At 36.9% G+C, this 13411-nt stretch overlaps 1 protein-coding gene across 10 annotated transcripts in view; it reads left to right on the top strand.

Moving 5' to 3' along the window:
• The window catches only part of GTDC1 (glycosyltransferase like domain containing 1), a 352060-nt gene that overhangs the window by 256132 nt on the left and 82517 nt on the right, over positions 1–13411 (top strand). The window lies entirely within an intron of this gene.

Below are 13411 nucleotides of genomic sequence, written 5' to 3'. Positions count from 1 at the left end.
TCTATTGCTGCTGTGCTCATATGCATGCATACTTACACACACTAGTCTAAAAGTTAAAATTCAATACTGGCCTTTTCTTCCTTGAACTTTAAAAATAATTTTAAATTATTCCAAAATTCAACTTTTATTGCCATCTTTTGTAGAATATTAAAAAGAAATAATAATAATCTATGACAGCAAAGGGGATCTATAATTGTAGAATCCTTTGTTATTAGAAATGGATAATAGATAGCCTCTATTTTTATCACTCTTACAGAGTGGCACACATTTTCTTAAAGTAGATGAGGTTCTCAGCAAATCAGCCAATACTTTCTTTTTTTCCCGGAAGTATTCAAGTGCATTCAATGGCATTTCATTCAGTGGTTTCCATACAAGCCTTTAGCCCACTGGAAAAATTGAAAGAAGTGTAAGAGCATCAAGGCCTTCTGAGGAGGTGTGAACCCATCCCCCTAAATCATATGCAGTGTTGTAAACCAATGTTACTTCAATTAGGAAGAAAAAAAACAAAGGAAGGAAAAGACCAAGGCCAGTGCTGGTTAGCGTGTTTGAAATGGATAGCACAGTTCTCTCTGTTGCTTCTTTCTTTCCTTTCTGGTTCCTGTAAAGCTCCACTTACAAGTAAGAGTGACTCAGACAGAAATCAGGAAAAGATTTTTACTTTATGGGATGATATCAAAGACATGGCATACCCCCAGGGATCATAAGCAAATAGCATATTTGATTTGGGAATATTCTCAGAAAAAAATGCATCTTTAACTTATAATATTGAACAAAATCAAACATTTATGACAGTTTACCCCAAGCTTGTTCTTATTCTTTCAGGGGCTTATCAAAGTGATGCTAATAAAAAGCTCCATAGCCCAGAAGACATTGTTCTAACCCCAACTTTGACAAAGTCAGAGCACACATAATATCCATGAGTTAAATTTTCTAGAACACTGTTCCCTTAAAGTATTCTATACTTGTCATCCCACAAAATGCTCCTTAAAAAAAAAATGGGTATGTGGGGGAAGGCATCATTACATATTTTCCCTCCCTGTGCATATTCACAAAGTGTATTTCATATTTAACTCTGAGAATTCCTGAAGTAAATAAATCTGTCTAACTTTATTAATCTAGTAATTCCAAATTTTACTTAACCATGTTTTCCCCCCAGAGAGTACTTACTAAAATCCCAAGGAATTAGTACCTTCCAGAATGCATGTCGGGAAAATGGTGCTTTTTAGACCTTTGGTTCCCCCACCTGAAAAATGAGGAAGTAAGACTCCATAATTTTCTGGTCCCTATTGGGTCTCAAAACCTGTGGTTGTATAAAAATTTTAGTTGTGTTGTCCTCAGAGTCCAAATTTACATAAATGCCTGGGAGAAGAGTGATATTTTTTTTTTCTGACATAAAGTAAGTAAAAACAAAGGTTCTCTTTTTTACATGTTATGTTTACTATCATGTAAACTCTCTCCATCTTGTGCCCTTCATACTCCTTTAGAAAATAATTTAAAATCCACATCCCATCCCTTAATTTTAATTTTAAATTAAATTTAAATTTAATTTCTGTTGCCCTCAATTCGTGTTAAATTTCCTATACTGTATCAGTTTATGTAACTGTGTGAGTGGTAAGTCCACAGGAAAAGATAAGAATTACATTCAAGTCTTTATGAACTCTGCTCTTGTTGTTATTGGCCCCTCCCACTCAGACTGTAAATGCCACAGGGAGCAGGAACAATATTCTTTGAATTATGTTTGAAGGTTCCATTGCACACCACATAGAGTACACTATAGTTGCTTCTTATTTTTGTGAAAGTACCCAATAAGGGGTAAATTGTTTAAAAGGAAACTGCAGCACTTTATCTCATGTTTTTAGACATTAGACAGAGTGTAGACTTGTTTTTGAACTTTTGAACAAGCAAAACATTTTGAGAATTGGCATTGAGATATGAATCTAATGTGTATTCACAGGTGACAAGTCTCTGTCTGTGATGAGATGTGTGCTATAACTCTGTATCCCCATAATTATAGGTACTAATTCTTTGACTCTTCATTTACCCACGAATAAAACACATTGAGGACATTTTTCAAACTTACCATTAATTATCCTCCATTCTACTCCCCAATATATACATATACTTACATATATACAATATATACATATATATCAAATGCTGTAAAATAAGTCTTACAGTGAAGAAACTCCTATCACAGGATTATGCTTAATTTTGTAAGACAGTCATAACAATGAATGATTATGTATAGATTTTTTTTACTAGGTAGACAATCATATGGGGTTAAGGAAAACATTTTTTGAATGTCTGCTATGTGTCAGGCATAGCCATTTTAATTTAATTCACAGGATTGTGGGCATTATTTACATTTATTGTTGAGACTCAGAGAGATTACTGTTTTCACCAGTGTCACACAGTATGTGGCACAGTTGAGATTTGAATCAAGTACTTGTAATTCAAGTCGATACTCTTTCTGCAATGGAAGCTGTGAAAATATTTTCCTTCTAAAATCTTTTGCTATTGATGTGTGTTACAGAGTTTTAATGGGAATTGAACCACTGAATTGTTGTAAGGAACTTTCTATATTCATTTATCATATTGCCAGAATTCCAGAATCCTTTTCTCTTTTTGTCTGAATGCATTGCATGTGTCTAAAAGGGTTTGATAATAAAGTAGAAAATTGTTCTTCTTACCCACTGATGAATGTTTTATTACATTGTGAGATGGTTATCTGAAACATGTGTCTGTGGTGTATTGAATGTAAAATTTAAGAAGGACTGTTCTTCAAGGTCGAAAACAGAATAGGGAGGCTCTAGATTGTTTATTTCCTATCCCTGCCTCGCTTCCCTCACCCCCACACCCCAGCCTTCAGCATCTTCTGGCATGTGTGACACATATGCTGACAGCACTGGGGCTCACAGCACTGGATCCCTCTATTTAGGGTGCACAACCTCTCCCAGGACTTAGAGACAAACCAACCTTGATTTCAGGGTGATGCACCCCAAGCACACAGAGGGTATTGGTGCCCTCTATCTTCCAGTCAGCACTGAAGGACAACTCCCTATGGTAGATGGCAAATATTTGCCATTTTGAAAATATACTGAGGTGAAATTCACATAATATCATAATAACTTCAAAAAATGAACACTTCTGTGGCCCTTAGCTCATGCACAAATAGTTGTGCAACTATCCTTCTAACTAGTTGCTAGAATGTTTCCATGATGTCAAAGTAAAACTCCTTACCGTTAAGCAGTTTTTTCCCATAACTTCCTCTCCCCAGACCCTCACAAGCAACAAATATGTTCTGTCTCTGTGAATTTATTGCTTCAGGTAAATGGATTACACAACATGTGATCTTTTTTGTATCTGACTACTTTCCATCAGAATAATGGTTTCAAAGTGTGTGTTGGTTACTAACTATTCCCAAAATATAGATATCATTAATGCATAACATAATGTATACTGATTTATGGCATTTTTATTTGTGTTAATACTATATTTAATAGAATTATGCAATACCTGTTTGGATAGTTTATGTTAGAGACAAAAAAAAAAAATCTCCCAAAAGCTCTCGCATAAAAAAAGTGTTAAGTATACTCTTTTGTCAATTAATAAAGGAAAGCTATTGCAAACATTAAATTATCTGGCATGTCTTTATAGATAATAATTATGCAACCAAGGCTTTTCCTTCTAAAACAATTTATACATTACATAAACCTAAATCTCTCATCCAACTATCATTTCAAGAGAGGCTAGCTTAAATAATGGAGGCAGTGGGGAAACATAATATGATGATAATGTTCTTTGGTGCGGTTTGGAAGGTTTAGGAAACATTTGGAACTATTTTTCTCATAAAGTCACTTAACTATTGAAGTGTTATGATAGCATTTCCCTCTGCGTTGTATACAATGCAAAGAGAGTACAGTTAAAGAAGACATCAATTCTAAATATCCTGATTAGAGGGATTTCCACCAACCAGGAAATTACATGCTCTGGTATCCTGGTATTAGTTTAATAAAAAGATGCAGTGAAATAAAGAAGGGCTAGGTGATTTAGGGTCAATTTCTTTGCAGCTCTTTTTAGCAAAACTACATTAAAAATTCCAGAATGGATGGGAAAAGAACTGAATGTTCAGAGTGAATAGAATCTAACTAAGTGGATCTACTTTACTTTTTTAAGAAATATTTCTAACTAGATTATAAGCCAATATTGTTCTCAGAACAGTTGAAATGAAGAAAATGTTTAAACTTTTCTTTTACTTACACCATTATTATTGGCCTCTTTGAAATTTGACAGATATATGCCTCAAAGGTTTTAAACATCTGTCAAGTGTTAACTTAAATTAAGTTCCCTTGTGAATTGATAACCATTATGTTCTTTGCATTTGACATATAGATACTTGGTGATGATGGTTTCTTATTATAAAATAATTGCGGCCTTTATACAAGTTTAAATTGTAACACTGATTAAAAATATAATGCTTTTTAAAAGTTTATCATCTGTTGAGTAAGGAAATGAAAGCTATCTCATATATTCTTTTAAGAAGTATAGGATATTTTTGTTATGTTTGAAGTTAAAAACTGTCTCTGTTGAGGGTTGCTGTGCTATCTATTATCACAGATGACTAGAGGATATGACTAGAGGATAAGCTATACATCAGAGTAGATAGATTTCATTGCCTGTGAGTGTTGGTAGAGTACTTCAGAGACCAAACCTAAAGAAAAGGGAATTTGTTTGAGGCTATCACAAAAGTGGTCATTCCCATCCCTTCCTCCCAGTAAAACAAAATAAAATAGAACAAAAAGCAGTAGTTCAGGCAGTGGGCAACTTAAAGGAGAGAGGTTCAGAACAACCTTAATTTAATTGAAACATCTAAATAAAAGAAAACTTCTATCCTATAAGTATTTTAAGTAGGGTGGAATGAGGAACTTCAGCAACTGGAATTAAACAAATGAGATATTTTTCCATTTTTAAAATAGAATTTTCTTAGAAAATGGAGTAGAGGTGAGATCTAAAGTTAAGTATGGCATTTAGTGTCTACCACCTCTCATCCTCTTGTAAGCTTGACCAAGGAAAAGCAGGACTTGCGATACAGGTCTGAAACAAGGATCGCAATTCCAGTGGAAAACAATTGGCTAATGGTTTCAGTGTCAGGCTTAATGCCAGGTGCTGCAGTACAAACACAAGCGGCAGTGTCACCCCGGAAAGGTGCAGCAGGCAAAGAACAAAGGGGGTGGCAGTGGTGTGTGAAACTCCTACCCTTGCTGGGGGTAGGGCTTAATCTAAAACCTGGAGGCTGGACTTGCTTCTGGACTATCCAGGACTCTGTTCTAACTCAGTGAAAGATTTTAAAAAATAGTCCTAGAATCTTCATTGACAGTTGTCTTAGCGGTCACTGCATTCAAAGACACAGCTCTGAGTGTTCATACATTTTACCTTAGAAAGATTCAAAATGACAGTTGCTCACTTACACTCATTCACCCTGATTCTTCCCTCTTCATTAGAGCAAGTGGACTGCTTGACTGTCAGATTTCTCGATATTTAAAGATTCATTTTACTGAGCTCTGTTCTGCAGCCACGTGGCTTCACTCAAACCCTGAGGTCCCCAGGCTTTGAGACAATATTCCCTCCATTTTAAATCTCCAGAATTCACCATTATTAATAATCCAGAATATTTTTTGTGCTTTCCACATTGTCATTTTCCATGGGAAAATACCTGTCTATTGTCTCAGGTTTTTGAAATGTTTCTCTCATCTCAAATCCTACTCTCTCCATGTTTTTATCTCTATTGCTAAGAAGTTCACAGTGCCACTTTCTTTCAAGTTCCTGATCATTTCCACATCCCCATTTCACCTCTCCATCTCAGATTGTCTGATTTAAGTCCGGAAGAGTAGTTTCCCCACTTGCTTCATCTGCCTTCTTAGAGCTTAAGCTCTCAGCAAAGTAAGTCAAGAATTTATCCAATGTTGTGTTGTTGCCAAGCAAGACTCCAGATGGTGTCCTCATGGTTGAAATCCCCCACCACTACTTAATGTTACTTCTGTGCCACTTTTGTAATCTTTGTTACCTAACCATGTGCTCTACCTGGTTTGGCAGTCTGGAGCGAACTTCCACAACAAATATTGTATGAATTTTTTCCAAAATATGTCCACCTTTAGGTCAGATCTATAAGATAGTGTGACTTTTTTGATATACTTAGCTCCCTCCTTTGAGAAATCTTTTTTCCTTGATAAAGTTTTCATTTTGGCCAACATTTATTCTTAAAAATAGCACTATTAATAAAATGTCTCCATGTATTAGGTAATTGCTGTATGCCATATTCAGCATTAGGTTATTAATACCTCTGAGTTCATTTGATACTCAATATTTTAACTAATAACTGCTTTCTGTGACTGCAGATATAATTGTCTCCCTCTAACCTATGGAGAAACCGAGGCTCAGGGAAGTTAAATCATTTTCCCAAGGTTATCCCACTAATAAGTGATAAAGCTAAGATTTGAACCCAGAATCCTAATACTCCAAAGCTTGTACTCTTAGTTATTACACTGCTTCCCCTTTTCTATTCTACTTGACACATCTTAGAAATGGATAATATCTCTTCAGAGCACACCTTCTTGCATAAAAATTCCAAGTCAAGTCAATCCGTCTCTGGTTCGAACTTTTAGCATTGATATACAAATCCCTTAGGCTCAAAATTTTTATGCTAGTTGATTTCCCTTTAATTTTCTCCTGAAACTTTCTGGGCACTTTTACCACTTGCTGCTTTGTTTTAGGTAGCATGATTTTAGATTTTAGCAATATTTTCTGTGTTCTCTCATCCTCTCTCCCTCTCCCACCCCTTCTAAAAAAGCTTCTTGATGGTATTGGCAAATTGGGATATTGTTTTCTGGCTTCTTTCTAATGTATTCTTTTCTATATTGAAGTTTATAAAACCAGCTCTTAATGCTGTCCACATTGCCACCTGTTTGCTCCTTATATTCTGTTTTCCAATGTTATACCCTTACCTATTAAAAAAAAATGAGAGAAAATATAAGAACCACCACATCTTCATACCCTTGCACGACAATCTTCCCACCAACTTCTTGAATTTTCTTTGTACAGGTCAGTTAGAGTAGTTCTCAATCCTGGCCACAAGTAAGAATTATCTGATGTGAATAGCTTCCAGTGCCCAGGCCCCATCCCACATCTGTTGAATTGGAGTCTCTGGAGTTGGGTCCTGGACATCATTCTATTTTACAACTCCCCAGTATTTTAAAATTTTTGATGTGCAACCACAATAAGATCCACAGCATCACCAGTTTTGTCTGGCAATAGTATTCATTCCTACTCCAATGAACAGAAGTGGGTACATTTTATGAGTCTTGGCAAGTTCCATCTCCCACTAAGATTCATGCTGTAGGAAGACAACGTGCCTCTTAGCTTGACTACAGTTTTGTTCACAGGAATGAACAAGTTCCATGAGGATTCTCTTCTGACTGCAATTAGTAACAGCACTGTGTCTACCTCCTAAGGTCTGAGAATACTCTCAGAACTTTGTGGTGCCTCTGGAATCACCCTCCATGGAGAGCCCAGCACCTTTGGTGTACTTCCAATTGCACACTTTTCTTCCATCTCTCTTGGCACATATTCTTTTGCTGACTCTTCTCTTGTCATTTTTTTTTCCCCTCTACTTTCTGAATGTCTTTTTCCTTCAGATTTTCCTCTAAGAAGACATCCTTCTGTTTTTGTTTCAGTCTAGGTCAGAAGGTGTCCTTAAGTTTCTTCATCTCTAGCAAGAAGCAAACTAGCTTTATGAATAGACCCATTCTAGGAAGGAACAGACAGAAATACCTGTGAGCCATGACTCCTACTTTCTAGAGCATCTTTTTTAGTGAGAAGGACAAATGAAAGTATTTGAAAGCAGAAGAGCATATGTACTGCCAGAACTCAGGAGTTGTAGAGAAGGTACCTTAAGGAAGGTAGATCTTCAGTTGAACTTTCATAACAACAATAGAGAATGCACTTCAGTTTAATTAGACATCAGTTAAAGTTTCCTGTGATGGCATTATTTGGAGGAGAATTTGCCCTAAAGAGATTGTAAGATTTGGGGAAGAAGATAAGCTAGAGTGGGGTTGGTTTGGGAGAGATAGGTAATTAGCAGGGTGGTAAGATTAAAGATCTTACCCCACCTCCCATATTCAATTTATCTCCACAAGACATCTAGGTGGAATTTACATTTCACAAACAGTTTTTTCCAATATCTCCATGATTTTCTTTGCCTACCTTGTGCAGCTGCATCATAAATAATGGAAGGAAGAGAACTGGGGGCAAGGGTGGTATACTTTTATTACCTTCATAGTTTGCCATCCATGCTACTCAGACATTTGAGCAGTTTTTCAACTGCTTAGACTATTGATAGTCACCAGTTCAAGGTGAGGCATTCAGATGGATTTAGAGTAGATATGAATATATATATATGAAAATATTTTAATTCATCAATGAATTCTGGAACTTTTTTGAGAGACTCCAATAATGACAACCAAAACATCAGCAGCCAGATTTTCTAGCCTACAAAGGTGTGTTTTCTTTCTCGAGCAAGAAGAATTGATGTGAAATGGATCTATTGATGCAGTGTCTGCTATGCATCAGTTATATTATTTCATCTAACCCTTAAAACAACTCCCATTATTTTTTCCCATTTAATAAATGAGAAAAACTGCTCCTTAACCAGATTACTCTATTGACCCAGCATTACTTAATCTATTAGGTGGGGACCCTGAAATCTGAGGCCCAGGCATTTTGTTTCAAAGGGATCTGACTATACTCTCTCTCTCACTGGAGAATTTTCACATACTCATACTACCTCCCCTCCTTGTCCTGTTTTAGGACATATATGACACTTCCACGAGCGGGAAACTTAATTGGCGTTGTTACCAAACTCTCTGAAGTTGTGAACAAAATAGAAATAAAAGACGGAGGGTCCACGTTTCTCCAGTTAAGTGCCTTTGCCATAAAGACGCGCAGGCAGAAGTGATCAAGTATATTTCTTCCAAAGAATATATCCAGGTTGTTTTCCATATTTGTTAGCCAGAAAGCCATGGTACTAGCTATGACCTAATCTGATATATTACTTAGTCACCCGGGGTGTTGGGTGGTTCTGCAAATCCAGGGAGACATAGTCTTGTCAACATGATCACTGGAGCCCAGTTGTGACCTTGGGTTCTCCATGCATGTGGCTTAGATCAGGGAGTGTGAAGCCAAAGGAAGCAGCCTCATTTTACCTTTGGGACCTTCATGTGTCTACAGCTTTAAAATTTCCAGTGGCAGACATGCGTTTCTCATACAACGTGTGGATTGAGAGTTTGATTTTTATTAAGTCTTACAAAAATAAAAGTGAAACTTAAAAATAAGCGCATGTTTAATGTAACTCTCTGAGTTCACTTTCTCCAACAATCGCCCTCATTTCTGCAAAAATGCAATGAAATGCAATGACATGTGCCAAGCACTATGTGAACAGTTTCCTATAGAGTATTGTATTTTTACCTTCTCAACAGTCCTCTGGCCTTTGTACAAAGGATCTTGCTAATAATCAGAATAAAGTGGTGTGGTATTTGTTAAAATGACAGTGATTTCTTTCTCTCCAGATAAATTTTAAAATATTATACTTAGGACTTTGTTATCCTTTCTTCCAAGAAAGGATAATTGCTGTTTATGACAAGCTCAGTTTAATAATATCAGACCTGATTGACAGAGTTTAGCTACTGAAGGCCCTCACTCTAAGACAGTCCCACAGAATAAGAGCAAGCTCATAGGGTGTCCGTGTAGCTTAAATTTCAAATTTAAATTTAAATTTCTACCAACCAGAACTCAGAGCTAGTATCAATGTTGATCATAGAAAGAAGAGAGATGTTTCTAATTAGCAAACTTTAAAGCCCTATCTTAATCACGTAGAGCATTCTCGTGCACATCTGTGCTGCAGGAGTAACTGGATTACCTCCATGGTGTATGTGTGTCTGGGAGAGCGTGTGTGTTTAAAGCAATGCTATAACTCTATCCAAATGCGATTCAGCACTGCTTTAAAGTTTAGAAGCAAATGTGTACTTAGTAAAGTAGTTTAAAAATTGAAACCCCTTTTACCTTATATGTTCTTCTCTTGTAAATTGGGCTTGTTTGTGGAGGGCAGCCATTTCAAATACTGTGACACACACATCCCAGAACTCCTTCCTCATCCTTCCATCTAACCTAAATGAGCACCAGAGCCAGGGCCTCTCATGTGGTTTTTCTTCATCTGACAATGACATCAGTGTCTTTCCATTCGCCTATTTTTTATAAAGTTGTGCCCAGAATAAATGGTGATGCTGGTAAAGGAAACTGAGTCCTGGGAATAAGTTTTCATTAGAGTAAATGAAGTGACACGGTAAATAAGTCAAAGCTGACATGACAACATGTCATTAAACTGTGATACCAAATGTTTAATTCTATTCCTGAGAATGTTTTATAAAGTTTTTATGCCTTGTGCATATCTTGTGTGTATACATCCTGATCAGTGGAAGCATACTTTGTGCTTATTCATTTCTATTAATGAATGACCAGATGGTTCTTGCCTATGTTGGAAGAAAACCATTTTGCCTATTCAGTAACTCTGAGGGACATTACATATAACAAACTAAACAGGATGATCAGCAATAGCCCAAGTGAGAAACAAACACGCAGCTGCCTTTTTCTACTTTGTAAAGTTGGCAGACACTTACAAATGCCTTTATTCTTATTTTTTTTAATTGAAATAGTTTGTGTATTTTCCCTACCAAAGTAACACATGCTCGTTGCAGAAAACTATGACAATACAGGCCCAAAAAAAGAGGAAAGATGCCCATAAATTAATTTTTACTACCCATAACATACCACGTGGAGATTCGACGATGGTGATGAGGCTATAAAGCTGGAATTTCTTTGAGCACATACTCTTTGCTGGAATCTGTACTAAGTGCTTTAGATAAATTAGTCCATTTAACCCTCCCCACCACCCACTGATGTAGGTAATGATATTACTCCCCCTTCATAGATGAGGAAAAAAGCCCAGAGATGTTGTCATCGCCTCAGTCACACAGCTACTAAGTCACATAGTGTCAGAGCTCATTGAACCTGACAGCAGCCCTATTGCTTTCTAAGAGTTAACTGATTAACTCTAAGCTGTTGTATATGTTTCAAATATTCCTTATACTTTTGTCTGTTGCCTTTCAATTATATTTATAAAACTTTTGATATATTAAAGTATTTAAGAATCTGGTTTTTCACTTCCATGGTTTTTTAATGCCATGTTTAAAAAGCCCATTCCTATCCCTAGATTATAACATGAGGGGGGAAAAAAGAAATCCAAATAGTACCAGAAGAAATCACAAGCCAGAAAGCCATGCCACCTGCTGAAGTTGTCACCAACAGGAAGGAAAAAGAGAGCTGAGAGCATTTCAAGGTAGTGGCAGAAGGGGGAATAAAACTGTCCCCATTGAGTCCTGCATGCTCTCTAAACAATTTGCATACACTTTTTTTTCACATCTCCCCCACTTTCCTCCAGGTTCCTACAGCAGAGTCTGGATTGGAAAGATAAGTCATCTAATTGTGTATGTGGTGCTGTCTGAGGATCTCTTTTGTGTGACAAATGCCTGTCAGGCAATCGTCAAATGCCAGCTCTTTTGTGTCATGCATAGGTGTGTTCTTTCAAGACACTGCTGTGGAGACCTCACACCAGGGGTATTCTCCATCGTGAATGAACCTTCTGAGTCATCTTGAATCCTGTCCTTTTCTCAGCTCCTACCGCAGGAGTATGCCCCTTGCCCTGAAAGCAGCACCCTCTCTCCCCCACTGCCGCCATGCAGTCTTTTCAATATGGCGCATGACTCTCCTCCACTAAGACCACATTATAAAAAAATCAGATCTTTTTCCTTCCAAATGGCAAAAATGGAGGATGCTTCCATTGCTGCTCTCTCCTGGTCCTGCCATGTGGACTACTTCAGTCAGCTTCCTATCTTAGGATCTAGAAGTCAAGGCTATCCTCAGGATCTATGCATTGTTTTAAGGGAGATCATTCTGAGCTCTGTTCAAGAAGCAGGAGAAAGCAGGGATTTGAGTTTAAGCAGCTTGACAGTCATCCAGTTTGGGGAAAAAATGGCTGCCTCCCCTTCTAACTAACATCCCAAATCTCTGTGAAAGGATTTCATGGAACACATTCATTCCTGTGAATTTCCTCCTTGTATTGAGGATATTAGAGAGGGATGAGATAAAAGTCACAGAGCCAATATTTATGTCTGTATCAAGTCTTGCAGAGGTCTGTCTAGCACTTCTATTTAGTATTTGTGGGTATTTATCCTCAGCACTAGTACCTCAGCTGAATGCCAAGATGACTTGCTAAAGCCCCATTCCACATCATGTGGACGTAGAGTTATTTAGTGTTGTGGAGCTACCATGTGATAGAAAGTTTTTAACTTTTATACTTTCAAAATAGATGGCTAGTTATCATAGATGATTTCTGACTGGTATATTGCTTTTCAAATGGTGACCCAAGCTATCAATCAATTGAAATTCATTTCTTCTAGAGGTTCAACCCCATTACAATAAAATGAAAAAATTATTACATCAAAGGAGAAGTCTGTATTGCCAAGCTATTTCTGTGTCACAGTGTGTAGTCCTTCAAAGCAGTATTTTGTTGATCTTGGTGACAACAAATTCAATATATCTAATAATACTGCATAGCAGGTCTTCATTCTCTTTCCTGTTGATGTGACAGTCACTCTTTAATGAAACCTTATTTTGTATACTATTTGCATTGTAGATAAGGAATGAAGAGCTGAGTTTGCTTAAGCAATCGCTGAGCTGTTTATACTTTTTATATTCTTCCATCAAGAAATAATTACCCTTCAACCAACCTTACTTCTTTCTACTTCATAAATGCAAACCACCTAAATGAAACATACTCAAACTCCCAAACCACACATTTGTATACGAAACAATCAGAACCAGAAAGGCATGGAATTAGTGTATGCATAAGCCTTTCTGCTTCCTCCTACCAAGGCATTTATTCACTCAGCAAGTACATCTAGAGCATCTTCTGTGGGTCATAAACATGTAAGGCAATAGAGTGGATTTTGCTCATTTATTTAATACAGGAAATAAACAATAAGATTTTTGTTGTTGTTTAACTCAGTTCTATAAAATTAAAACGTGATTTCTGGCTTAACAAAGATAATATTGTAAGACTCTTGGTATCTCATTGGTGTTTGTAATTCTTTGTTGGACTACATCTCTATGAGGGTTCATTTTATTTATTTATTTATTTAAAAGATTTATTTATTTATACAAGAACCGGGGTACAGGCCGGATGCGCTAGAGGGTGAGAGGACTCACCAGAGACAGCGGGGTACAGAACAGACAGGCTGATGAA

Source organism: Talpa occidentalis, unplaced genomic scaffold, assembly GCF_014898055.3.
Source record: "Talpa occidentalis isolate TD23 unplaced genomic scaffold, MPIMG_talOcc4v2.1 talOcc4.3, whole genome shotgun sequence".
Classification (NCBI taxonomy): Eukaryota; Metazoa; Chordata; class Mammalia; order Eulipotyphla; family Talpidae; genus Talpa; species Talpa occidentalis.
This window is presented reverse-complemented; position numbering and strand designations above follow the sequence as displayed.